Source organism: Neofelis nebulosa, chromosome 2, assembly GCF_028018385.1.
Source record: "Neofelis nebulosa isolate mNeoNeb1 chromosome 2, mNeoNeb1.pri, whole genome shotgun sequence".
NCBI classification, from domain to species: Eukaryota; Metazoa; Chordata; class Mammalia; order Carnivora; family Felidae; genus Neofelis; species Neofelis nebulosa.
The window spans coordinates 34,782,590-34,795,833 of NC_080783.1; the positions used below are offsets into that span (position 1 = coordinate 34,782,590).

Consider the following 13,244-nt stretch of genomic DNA (forward strand, 5'->3'; position numbering starts at 1 on the left):
AAGGTACTCTATGCTTTTTCAACCCCATCTAGCATTCTTATTATCGTGATTCTAAATTTTATTTCAGACATCTTGCTTATATCTGCGTTGATTAAGCCCCTGGCTGTCAATTCTTCCTGTTCTTTCTTTTGGGGTGAATTCCTTCATTTTGTCATTTTGGAGGAAGAAAAATAACTAATAAATAAAATAATAAAATTAAAATAAAATGAAATGAAATGAAATAAAATGAAATGAAATAAAATAAAAAACATAAAATAAAAAACATAAAATAAAATAAAATAAAATAAAATACAAAAAATAAAATAGGGGCACCTGGATGGCTCAGTCAGTAAATCATCTGACTTCGGCTCAAGTCATGATCTCACAGTTTGTGGGTTCAAGCCTCGCATCATTATCTGTGCAGAGAAAAAGGAGTGGCAGAATATATTCAATGAGCTGAATTGGAAAAATATGCAGCCAAGAATTCTTTATCCAGCAAGGCTGTCATTCAAAACAGAAGGAGAGATAAAGAGTTTCCCAGATAAACAAAACCTAAAGGAGTTTGTGACCACCAAAGCAGCCCTGCTTCAGGTTCTGTGTCTTCCTCTCTCTCTGCCCCTCCTGTTTGCACTCTGTCTCTCTCTCTCTCTCTCAAAAATAAACAAACATTAAAAAAAGTAAAGCCTAAAACAACATAAAAAATCAAATAAAGAAAACTAGATCCTAGGTGTGTTTTGGTCTGGTTGTTGAAAGAAGCTTAATAGGATAGAGAAAAAAGGGAAAGAAAAAAAAGGAAAAAAGTGAGAAAAAGTTTAAAAATTTAAAAAAGACTTTAAAAAATGTATACAATAGAATAAAATGAAATGAAGAAAGTGAAAAAGAATTTTAAAATTTTACACAAAATAAAAAATATAGTAAAAAGAATTTTTTAAAAATTTTTAAAGGAAAATAAAAATAAATTTTTCTCTTTCTGTATCCAAGAAAAGGAAAAGAAAGGAGAAAAAGAGAAAAACAAAACAATGTAAACAAAAGCAAACAAAACAAAACAAAGCAAAATGACAAATAGATAAACCAGCAAACAGACTGAAAACAGACTGAAAACTGAGTTACATCCTGTTTTCCCTATAACTGAAACTATGAAGCACTCTGTACTCTGTACAGGAGAGACTTGTGGTCGTCCTCTACAGCATGCACTTGGAAGGTGCATTTGGGTGGGGCTTTGTGTAACAGCTCTGTTCTCCACTGGGTGGCATTGCTTAGCTTACTGGAGTGGATCAGTGTGGTGAGCGTGCATGTTTATGCACCTGAGTGGGATAGCTGAAAATGGCATCACCCAGCTTCCTATTTCTGTCACAGGAACTCTGTGCTCTCACCGGCCTGCAATCATGCACCTCTCCTTTGTCTCAGGCTTCCATCTACTCCCTACTTCTTCACTGTCCATGTCCACCTGTCAGGCAGCACCTCCATCCTGAATTTTATCTCAGATGGGGCTGTGTTTCCAAACCCCTCACTTTTGAGAACCCTGTGGCTTGGATCCAGTCCAACCCTCTGAGGCAGGGTCTTGTTGAGCAATGGCCAGGTGCTGGCTTGCCCCAGAGAATGTTCATGCAATTGTGTAGTGGCAGAGGTTCAGAGATTATGGCAATTCACAACACACAGATGGCACCAGGTTTCACCTCACTCTGGCATCTTTGTTCCAATACCAACAAACATGGCTGTTCTCTGGGGTCCTGAGACATGGGCTGTTCCCCATGTCCGCTGGGACCTTTGTTTGTGGGGAAGCTGTATGGCCTCTACCAAATGCCCTCCAATCAGGGAAACAACTTCTCCCCGTGTGATCTACAGACCCGTCGGTCCTCACTGCCTGCTCCTGGGGATTCTCCCTTCCTCCCCACCAGAGCACTGCCAGGTAGTGAGCTCTGGAATTTCTAACTCTGCACTCCCATGTTTATAGAATCTTAATTGTATTGAAACCCTCTCCTTTCTCCCTGTCAATGTTTTTGGGGAGCAGATTTCTTGTTCAGTCCCTTGTAAGGGTTTCCCCTTTTTCTCTTTCCCTCCAGCTACTTTCAGGGGGAGTGCTTTCCCTGTATTCTCCCATTGTGCTGCATTCTTCCCCCTTTCTCTGTCCTCTCTCTGCAAAAACAGCTCCCTACCCTCCACAGCTTCTCTCTCCCCCAGCTCACTTCTTCACACTGTGTACCTGCTGAGTTCTGCAGCTCAGGTTATGTAGATTATTGTGTTAATCCTCAGATCAATTTCCTAGGTGTGCACAATGGTTTGATACCAATCTAGCTGCATTTCAGGAAGGAGGGAAACTGAGAACTTCCATGCTTCTCTGCCATCTTGGCCCCACCCCTCTCAGGACCACACCCATTTTTAAATGAGATTGTTTTCTTATTGAGTTTTAAGATTTCTTTTTATATTTTGAATTTTTAAAAATTTTTTAACATTTATTCATTTTTGAGAGAGAGAGACAGAGAGACAGAGAATGAGCAGGAGAGGGGCAGAGAGAGACACACACACAGAATCTGAAGCAGACTCCTGTGCTGATAGCTCAGAGCCTGACATGGGGCTCAAACTGGGAATGGCAAGATCATGACCTGAGCCTAAATCAGACACTTAACTGAATGAGCCACCCAGTCGCCCCTCTTTTTCTATTTTGTATGTAACAGTCCTTTATCAGATATATCTTTGCAAATATTTTCTCACAGTCTGTGACTTCTCTCTTGATATTGTCTGTCACAGAGCAGAAACTTTTCATTTAAATGAAGTTCATCTTATCATTTATTTATTTCATAAATTGTGCCTGTGGTCTCATATCTAAAAATGATTGCCAAGCCCAGGTGTGCTTAGGTTTTATCTGATGTTATCTTCTAGGAGTTTTATAATTTTGCATTTTAAATTTAAGTCCCTGGTCCATCTTGAGTTAATTTTGTGAACGGTGTAAAATCTGTGTTTAGATTAAATTTTTTTGCATATGTATGTCCAATTGTTCCAGCACCATCTGTTGAAGAGACTGTCTTTGCTCTATTGCATTATGCTTGGTCCTTTGTCAAAAATCAGTTGACTATATTTATGAGGGTCTATTTCTGTGCCCTCTATTCTGTTATGCTGATCTATTTGTCTATTGCCAATACCATATTATATTGATTACTGTGGCTTTATAGTAAGTCTTGGAGTCATAACATCAGTCCCCCAACTCTGTTCTTCTTCAATATTATGTTGGCTATTCTGGGTCTTTTGCCTCTCCATATGAACTTTAGAATCAGCTTGTCAATATCCATAAAGTAATTTGCTGGGATTTTGCTTGAAATTGCACTGAGTCTATGGATCAAGTTAGGATTGGTTTAGTTTTGGAGAGGATTTATAAATACTGGGGGACAGGAGGCAGAAGAATTATTGTGGAGATATAGAGATAATAAATAAGTTAGTAATAATCAGCTACAGACAAATAAATGGAGGGATTTTAACATAGGCTGTATATTAGATGATATTATATATTTCCATTAAATTTCTTGGGTGTGATGGTGGTATTACAATCATGTAGGAAAATGTTCTTGTTCATAGGAGATAAATACTGAAGAATTTAGGGATAAAGTATCATTGTGCCTGCAAGTTACTTTCAAATGGGTTAGCAAAGTGTGTGTGTGTGCACAGATGCCCATGTGTCTGAAGGTTTAGAAAGACAGAAATAACAAATGTGGCTAATGTTACCACTGGGGACTCTAGATGAAGTGTGTGTGTGTGTGTGTGTGTGTGTGCGCGCGCGCGCGTATGTGCACGTGTGTGTATTCTTTAAACTTTTCTGTTTTTCAGACTTGAAATATTTGAAAATTAAAAGTTGGGAAAATATCTGTATGAGATTCTGATATTCTACCAATTGTATTTGGAATGCAATACAAGATATTTCATACACATCATTTTGTTTTAAAATGTTGTATTGAGTTTGGGAAAGAATATAAATATAAACATTTCCTACACAAACATTAGTCACAAAACACCATATCAAGGGAAAAATATATTCTTCTGAAGTTTGGTTATTAAAAAGCAAGATACATTCTACTGGGAAGACAGGAACCAGTGAGGTGCTTTGCAGGGTGTCACTGTATATATTTATTTCTTTTCTTATTTATTATCATCCTTTGTGACTAACCTTTAAGATCCATGAACCAGGGACCAAGACTCTTGTTTCTCACTGTACATCCAGCACTTAGTACAGTGCTTGGCTTATAGTAGGTCCCTGTATTAGCTGGGTAACACTCACTGCGTTAACAAAGTAGCCCCAAAATAGTAGTAGTTTAATATAATAGAAATTTCTTTTGTCATCACCTACCTAAACAATGCAGGTATTCCTGGCAGGCAGCTAACAGTGATTTCAGGGAATGAAACGCTTCATGTTTTGGCTTCAACATTCCCAAGGGATTTGTTATCCTCAGCATTCAGTCAGCAGAAGGGGAAAGAGTGTGAAGAAGGCATACCTGCTTCTTAAAATCCTGTCATAGAAATGACACATCTCATTTTCACATACATTCAGTTAGTGAAAACTAAACATATGGCCATACTGAGAAGCAATATGTGTATGTGTATGGGTAGAGGGTAGGGGTGTCTGGAAAACCCTTGTCCCTGAGCTGGCAGCCACTTCCCAAGGACAAGTCTATAATATGGAAAGACAGTGAATTTTGGTAGACTGTTAGCCATCTCTATCATAGTGTTCAAATGTTTGTTGAATGGATGAATAATGTTTCTGAGACTGCCTTATTCTTTGCAAATATAATATCTTGTAAATCTTAAGATGGGGAGAAGTTCAGATGCAGTTCATAACAACCACTGGTGGTTCTGTTCACTTTATAAATTCTTCTTTGGCAAGATGTAGTAACAAGGCCTACAGTACCCCCTTGTCTGAAACAACTTAAAAACCAGATCAACAAAATATATGAAACAACAGTTTTCAGACATTGAACATCAAACAGTGCAGGACAGTGATCTTGAGAGAGGTGAGCCCTATGATTCTCCTAGATTCCTGCCTGGAAAGATTTTCCAGGTTGTGGCACAGGGACAGAGAACTCAGGCAACACCTAGTCATCTCCTTAAATTGAGGAGACACAGTCCTAGGAGGCTAAGTGGCTAGAGTTTGCAGAGCATAGTATCAGAGGTGAGAGTAATGAACAGAGAGACAGCTCTAAGGATCTTCACGGGGTCCCCCTTAAATATCCAGCTAACTATTAATCAGTGTGCATGAGGGAAGAAACCATCCAAGTGTGGGGGAAAACTACCCAAAAGAAGCAGAGGAAACAATTCTCAAAGTTCACCCAGGGCCAAGAATGATTCAAGTTTGCACCAGACAGTGGAAAATCTTATAATTCATGGATCACTGAGTAGTGGAGGAAAATCAACCCTACACTCAAAGCTACTCTAGATTCATATAACTTAAGAGCAAGACTGAAAAAGATTCAACTGTTTATAAATAATTTGCATCTCAGGACAAAGCTCAAATTTACTTATAAGAATACAAAAATATCTAGCACCCAACAAGGTAAAGTTCACAATGCCTGACATTTAATTTAAAAATTACAAAAATGCAAAGAACCAGGAAAATACAACCCATAATGAGGACAGCCATCAATTAATAGAATCAATGAATCCCAACTACAAGAAATATGATAAAACTACACAAAATAACATGATAAATTTCTTAGAACCAGTGAGATGCCTGTGGATATGACTAACCTGTCAATTTGTCCCATAACTTTCCCTTAGGACAGGACTTGACTGAGCTAACGACATAATATTTCTAGAACATTGCCAGAATATGAAATTTAGTGTCTCCTCCATTCTAGACCTTAAATGAATCAGATCGGCCCTAAAATGTGAGATCCAGCCTCAGATAATACCAGCTGTCACCAGCTTTCATCTAGACAGCTTCCATTTTACTGCTCAGAATTCTTCCATTTATTTTCTTTGCCTGCCTGGATTGGTGGTCCCCTTGAATTTTAATCTATGCTCACATCCTTTTAACTTGCACAATTCATTTGGACAGGATTTTTTGGCTTTGGCTTTCAACACTCTTCCAGACCTGATTTGGTAAATGTCCTCTGCCCCTCAGGACCAGATAGGCTAACCACCATTCCTATCAGGAAAATGAAAATTTTCCAGGAAATTTGAAAAAACATATCTTAAAATTTCTCATCACCAGAAAAAAAACTGTGTAAGGTAATGGATGTTAACAAAATTTTTCTGGTAATCATTTTGCAATATATACATATATTAAATCATTATATTATACACTTAAAATAAACATGATGTTGTATATCAATTATATCTCAATTGAAAAAAATTTCTGGGGCACCTGGGTGGCTCAGTTGGTTATGCGCCCAACTCTGTTTTGGCTCAGGTCATGATCTCACGGTTCATAAGTTCAAGCCCCACATCGGGCTCTGTGCTGACAGCATGGAGCCTGCTTTGGATTCTCTGTCTCCCTTTCTCTCTGCCCCTTCCTTGTTCACACATGCCCTCTCTCTCTCTCAAAAATAAATAAACAGGGGCGCCTGGGTGGCGCAGTCGGTTAAGCGGCCGACTTCAGCCAGGTCACGATCTCGCGGTCCGTGAGTTCGAGCCCCGCGTCGGGCTCTGTGCTGACAGCTCGGAGCCTGGAGCCTGTTTCCAATTCTGTGTCTCCCTCTCTCTCTGCCCCTCACCCATTCATGCTCTGTCTCTCTCTGTCCCAAAAATAAATAAAAAACGTTGAAAAAAATTTTTTTTTAAATAAATAAACATTAAAAAATTCTTTTTAATTTTTCCAAATATAATTTAAACTTTCTGACTATGTGGCCAAACTCTAGGTAATGTTGGCATCTATCTGGGTATTATGAAAGTTTTATCAAGTTGAAAGCTGAGAATTTCAATCATATTTGTTATTAAATCTGGAGCCTTAATTGAAATGTGCCTTCACATCAACTATGCTTTATGAGAAATAGTTCATATTCTTACTGCCTCAATCAAAATTAAGCAATAATTACTAGTGCTATTGACACAAATGCTAACTCTATAATAAGATGCTTTATATAAATAAAGTTCAATAAAGTATTTTTGGACATCTTCTGTATTACTGCAAAAACTAATTTTTGTTGGATTGTTTGCTTTAGTAGCTGTCATTAAAAAATTAACCTAGATACATGGATTTCTGATCATATTGCTCTTTGTTAAAAACACTTGGTCATGCTTCTGCTATATAAACAATGCTTAAGTATCTATATAGAGTCATATGTGGCTTATATGTACAAGCCTAAAATAAACCAGAATGGGTAGTGCAGCTTTAGTAGTCCCAAAGAAGGCTAAGATAAAAGAAGTTCTGGAACACAACTTTATTTTTATTTTGGTAGACATTTGGTTCCAGTAAGGCAAGGAGTGAAAAGGAATGTGGGAAATCAGAGAATATAGACTATAGCCTGGGGCTGCAACAAGTTGCTAGATGGTGAGCTTTGGAACTCTTATGGCACTGCAGCTAAACCTATGTGATTTGTGGGTTAGCGAATAGATAAAACTATGTATAAGAAGTTTAAATGGGTGCCTGGATGGCTCATTTGGTTAAATGTCCCGGCTAATTTTTTTTTAATTTTTTTAATGTTTATTTTTGAGAGAGAGACAGAGTGCAAGTGGGGGAGGGGCAGAGAGAGAGGGTGACACAGAATCTGAAGTGGGCTGCAAGCTCTGAGCTGTCAGTACAAAGCCCCATGTGGGGTTCGAACCCATGAAGCACAAGATTATGACTTGAGCTGAAGTCAGATGCTCAACCTACTGAGCCACCCAAGTGCCCCTAAGTGTCCTGACTCTTGATTTCAACTCAGGTCATGATCTCATGATCGTTAAGACCAAGCCCCGTGTGGGGCTCTGTGCTGGGTGTGGAGCCTGCTTAAGATTCTCTCTCTCTCCCTCTCACACTGCCCCTCCCCAGCTCACTCTCTCTCTCTTTCTCTCTCTCTCTCTCTCTCTCTCTTTTTCCATCAAAAAAAAAAAAGTTTCAATGAGAATTTATACTCTTCATTTAAAAAGCAAAATTGATGAATAGACATTTTTTTAAATTTTTTTTTTTAACGTTTATTTATTTTTGAGACAGAGACAGAGCATGAACAGGGGAGGCTCAGAGAGAGAGGGAGACAGAATCTGAAACAGGCTCCAGGCTCTGAGCAGTCAGCACAGAGCCTGACGCGGGGCTCGAACTCATGGACCACGAGATCGTGACCTGAGCCGAAGTCGGACACTTAACCGACTAAGCCACCCAGGCGCCCCAAATAGACATTTTTTAAAGAAAACATACAGGTACATGAAAAGATGCCCAACATTGCTAAATCATCAGGGAAATGCAAATAAAAACCACAATGATATGTCACCTCATATCTGTCAGACTAACTATTATCAAAAAGACTAAAGGTAATAAGTGTTGGTGAGGTGTGGAGAAAAGGGAACCCATTTACACTGTTGGTGGGAATATAAATTGGTGCAGCCACTATGGAAAACAGTATGGAGATTTCCTCAAAAAACTACAAGTAGAACTACCATATAATCCAGCAATTCTCCTTGTATTTATCCAAAGAAAATGAAAACACAACTTGAAAAGATATCTGCACCCCCATGTTCATTGCAGCGTTATTTACAATAGCCAAGATGTGGAAACAAACTAAGTGTCCATTAGCAGGTAAATGGTTAAAGAAGATGTGGTGTGTGTGTGTGTGTGTGTGTGCGCGCGTGTGTACTTAAGTAATTAAATAATTCACTAAATATTTAAGTGAATGAATAGAATACAAAGAAAAGAAACTGAAATGTCTGCCTCTTTTGTTGTTGCAACTCCATGGACCTCCTTGACTTGGATCTTGGAGAAAGGTTGGGCAAGAATGCCCCATTATTTGCACTCAGGAGTTCTTTTCCTTGTAATTTTGACAAAACAAAACAAATGACCAATGTGTTGAAGGAGTAATGTTTATTGCGTGCAATGGCCATAGAATAATTGGTTGCATTCAGCAGAAATTGGTCACAACCTCTGATGGTATTTGTATCACCAACTCAACAAATAAGAAAAGGTTATACAGCATGTGTCAAAAAGCTTAAGCCTAACTCAGTTCTAATATCCTTGCCATGGGTTTGGGGAAGGGCCATCCAATCCCAGAATACATGCCCAGGTCACCGTCACAACTTTTTTGTAAATAAGGTCAGTTTTCTGATAGGCAGTTGGAATCCTGGAAGCCTCTGAGACATTGGAAAATATAGGAGTCTCCCCAATTCTTCATTCCCTAAACATTTATAGATTCATAAATGAAGTGTTTATCTGTGACAAATCATTTCTGTCACCTCACTTATATTTTTAGACATCTAATGAATTTATTCATTCAACAGACACTTCCTAAACACCTATCACATAGGTATAGTCCCTGTCTTCAAGGAGGCCATAGTTTAATAAGGGAGTCGGACAAGGAAATGAATAATTATGATGCATTATAAGTGCTATAATAAAAGTATGTACAGGGTTTAGGCTATAAAAGATTTCATTCATTTTCTTATAAATGTAGAAATTGATAGATTAGACTTATAATTGCTGATTAACCCAAATCAAATATAAGGAAGCACTTACAGATAATGAATTAAGGAATTAATACCTTGAGTTTAATCCCTGTATTGTAAATATATGAATTGTGACATGTTTCCTTGTTAGAACTTATCTAGCATCTGCAGATACAGTTTCAGTTTTAATTATATGTTTCATTAGAAAGTCTGGTCTGCATATAAGATATAATTCTAAGACTGTATATCTGTGTTAAACCCTCATGCTTTAGTATTATGTTACTATGACATGGGATTCACAGGTCCAGATGCTACCACCACCTGTGAACCTGATTCTTTCTCAGTAAAATGATGCCACCTGCACTGACACAGGCATTCTTTATTTTTAGGACAGTTATTGCTATGGTTATTATGAACCACAAAGTTGGCCTTCAGTACTATGTTCCTGAATAGTCAGTATTTCCCATGGAAATTTTGTAGCAAGAGAATAAATGAAATAAAATATATCATACATACAGCACAAGAATAGCTATAATCACACAACATTCACTTAATTGTTGTATTCATTTAAATGTATAATGCAGGGGCACCTAGCTAGCTCAGTTGGAGATGTGTACACTTGATCTCTGAGTTGTGAGTTCAAGCCCCACGGTGGGTATAGAGATTACTTAAATAAATAAAACAAATATAAAAGTTTTTAAAACATGTATAGTGCAAATTTTTTTCCAATCTCTTTGCTCTTTTACAATAAGGTAAAAATGTCTGACTAATTTAATTTTTCCCCTAAATTTTAATTTAAATTCTATTAGTTAACATTTTAAATAACTAAATTTAGAAGGATGTTTGGCTTATTACCAACTCAGCAGGAAAATGTAGGTTTAATGCTCTTATTATTTCCAAATTCAGTTTGGGAACTGAGTAATTAAAATTAGCATAGGTGGAACATATGGTACTAAATGCTTTATTTATAATGAGATTTAATTAATTTACAAATACTCTAATTGGTAAAAATCCAAAAGCAAAATTGTGGAGGCTCATAAAGCCTGGCTAGTTAAGATTTAAGAAAGGAATGTTTGCATTGGAAGTAGTGGACAAGGGTGGGGGTGGTGGGGTGCAGTATGGCTCCCAATCAAATAGGAGGAGGTGGGAGATTGTCCCCGTCCACAGGAACTTTAGGAGGAGCTTCCTTAGAGAAAGCAATTGTAGGATCAGTAGATTGTTCAGTATGTAAAGGGACTAAGGCTGCTCTAATTACTCCCCACATCGTAAAGGGAAGATTACCTTGTTCATGACATCTTAAAATTTTTACCAACTCTCTCCCTTACTTCAAGGTCTAGAGTTCCTCTATCAGGAAACCAAGGATTGTTTTCAGTAACACTTTTTAAAAGGCTCTGAAGTTGAGCCTCAGTAACCGTTGCTCTGCTAGCTTTTAACAGCTGTCAGAGAACTTTGATGTAATGTTTTTGTTCAGCAGAGTTCTGTTCCATCTTAAGAAACCCAAGCCCGAACAATGCCCTGGAAATCAGATAACCTAAGCACGCTTGGATGACTTACTGCGCAGTAGTTTCAGTTTGCCTTCTTCAAGGGTTCCGCCGTCAAATCGTCGCTGCCACGAACCTGGTCGGGGTCACCAAATGCTGGATTTGACCAGTAAACCCTGGGGCGACGAATGACATTACTCCAGACTCCTGAATCCGTGAAAGGAGAAAATGAGGAGACCAATCGTTCTAGTGGCCATGGTCCCAAGCAAAGCTCAGTCTCCGGTTTTTATTGACAATCTTATTAGTACTTCTTAAAGGGTGCAGGGGAAAGGAACGTGTAGTTTCAAAGCAGGAGCAAAGCATAATCACAAATTATCGGGCGATAAGTACAATCAGGGTAGTGACTTACAGGCTGGTGAGCCAAGCCGAACGTGAGGGGGCAGTGTATAGTCAGAGGAAGGGAATTGTTTTACTATTTTAGATTAAGCATTTACAGAGTGGAAAAGAAAACATGCTGATCCACAAGCAAGGTCTGGCTGTTTTCAGCCTTGACATTTCAAAGGAGACCCGGTTTTCCTGGTCTGCTTTGCTGCTTCTCAACCAGCCGTTTCCCAGGCTGCAAACATTCCTTTCTTAATTCTTAGCCAGCCAGGCACTACAAGCCTCCAGACAAAATATTTCTTTTTAACTATAACTTGCTTTGAAGAGCATTGTTTGGAACATTATTAAAACTAATTCTTAGAGTGCCTGGCTGGCTCGGTCGGTAGAGCATGAACTCTTGATCTTAGGGTTGTTGGAACCCTATGTTGGGGATAGAGTTTGCTTTAAAAAAAAAAAAAGTACTCTTTTAGCTTTAAAACACAGAATGAAAATGTATGACTTTTCCAAATGGCACAAAACCTGATTTACTTTTTTTTTTCTGATTTACTTTTTAAGTGTACATAGCGTTCTTATTTTGTAATAGATTCCCAGAAACATAAGACTTTAGCAATGACCAAAATTCTTTTCAGTTTTGTAATTTGAGGCCACATTTCAAAAGTTACTTCATTTTTTTTTTTTGCATGTGAAATTAAACAGAAAAATACACAGACTTAAGACAAGGGTTTTTGTCTTTTTAAAAAATAGCTATAAAGCTATGTTTTAAATTATGTGTATGAAAGATAATTCAATCTAAGACAATATATCGCATTTACCAATTTAATCTTTATCTGAGTTTGCATTTTGAATATAGTTTATTACATGTATAATATTTATAATATTTAATAATATAATACAACATAACAAAATATTAACATGTACTTTTATATATAACATAATATATAAAATTAAGGTAAAACTTCTCTTTGAAGTAGATCCTTTCTGATAGAGTCATTGGCAAGTAAATGCAATTTCCATTAGGTGTTCTAGTCTTTTAGTTTCTGAAGCTGATTTTCCAACCTAAAACAACAAAAAATTGTTTTTATGTTTATCTATGAATTTTGAGAGAGAGAGAGCAGAGAGGGGAGGGGTAGAGAGAGAGGAAGAGAGAGAATCCAACCCCCATGCGGGGCTGGAACCCATGAACCGGGAGATCATGACCTGAGCCAAAACCAAGAGTCAGACACTTAACTACCTGAGCCACCCAAGCATCCCACAAAAATCTTTTTTTTAAATTATTTTTTCTTTTTTCACAAAAATCTTTTTGAAGCCAAAAAACCCAAAACACAAACAAATTTCCAAACCCTCTCCCCACTACCTCACAAATTGTTGTTGGAGGTAAACCAGAACTCACTGAGGATTCCACTCTTATTAGCATAGCATTTGAATTTGAATACCTGGCAACTTTGGGGATTTTGAGGACCCACAAGGATTATATCAAATTTTGAAACTCCTGTTGCCAACTGAATGACAGGTACCATGAATAACATTTAATTTTTGTTGTATACTACCTGGGTTTTATGTTATAAACTATAAATTGAAAAAAATGCTTTAAAATTTTTGATGAGTTTTTTGAATGCTATTAAAACAATTTTCCTTATTGTTTATTTTCTGAGAGATAAAGAGACAGAGCATGATTGGGGGAGGAGCAGAAGAAGACACAGAATCCAAAGCAGGCTCCACACTCCGAGCTGTCAGCACAGAGGCTCAACCCCATGAACCATAAAATCATGACCTCAGCCAAAGTCAGATGCTCAACCTACTGAACCACCCAGGAGCCCCTGAATGCTATTTTTTAATAACAACACTCTT

General features: G+C 37.7%; 1 protein-coding gene across 2 annotated transcripts in view; it reads right to left on the reverse strand.

Annotated features, from left to right (window-relative positions):
• The window catches only part of CFLAR (CASP8 and FADD like apoptosis regulator), a 94,246-nt gene extending 82,708 nt beyond the window's left edge, over window positions 1–11,538 (reverse strand). Inside the window, exons 1-2 of one of the 2 annotated variants that reach the window (XM_058709271.1) lie at window positions 11,425–11,538; window positions 11,089–11,222 (exon numbers count right to left, since the gene is read on the reverse strand). The gene's annotated coding sequence lies outside the window, so the exon portion shown is untranslated. Of the gene's footprint in view, window positions 1–11,088; window positions 11,377–11,424 lie in introns of those variants that run through there. The other variant, XM_058709262.1, reaches the window with a different exon arrangement.
• Window positions 11,539–13,244: the final 1,706 nt, after the last annotated feature.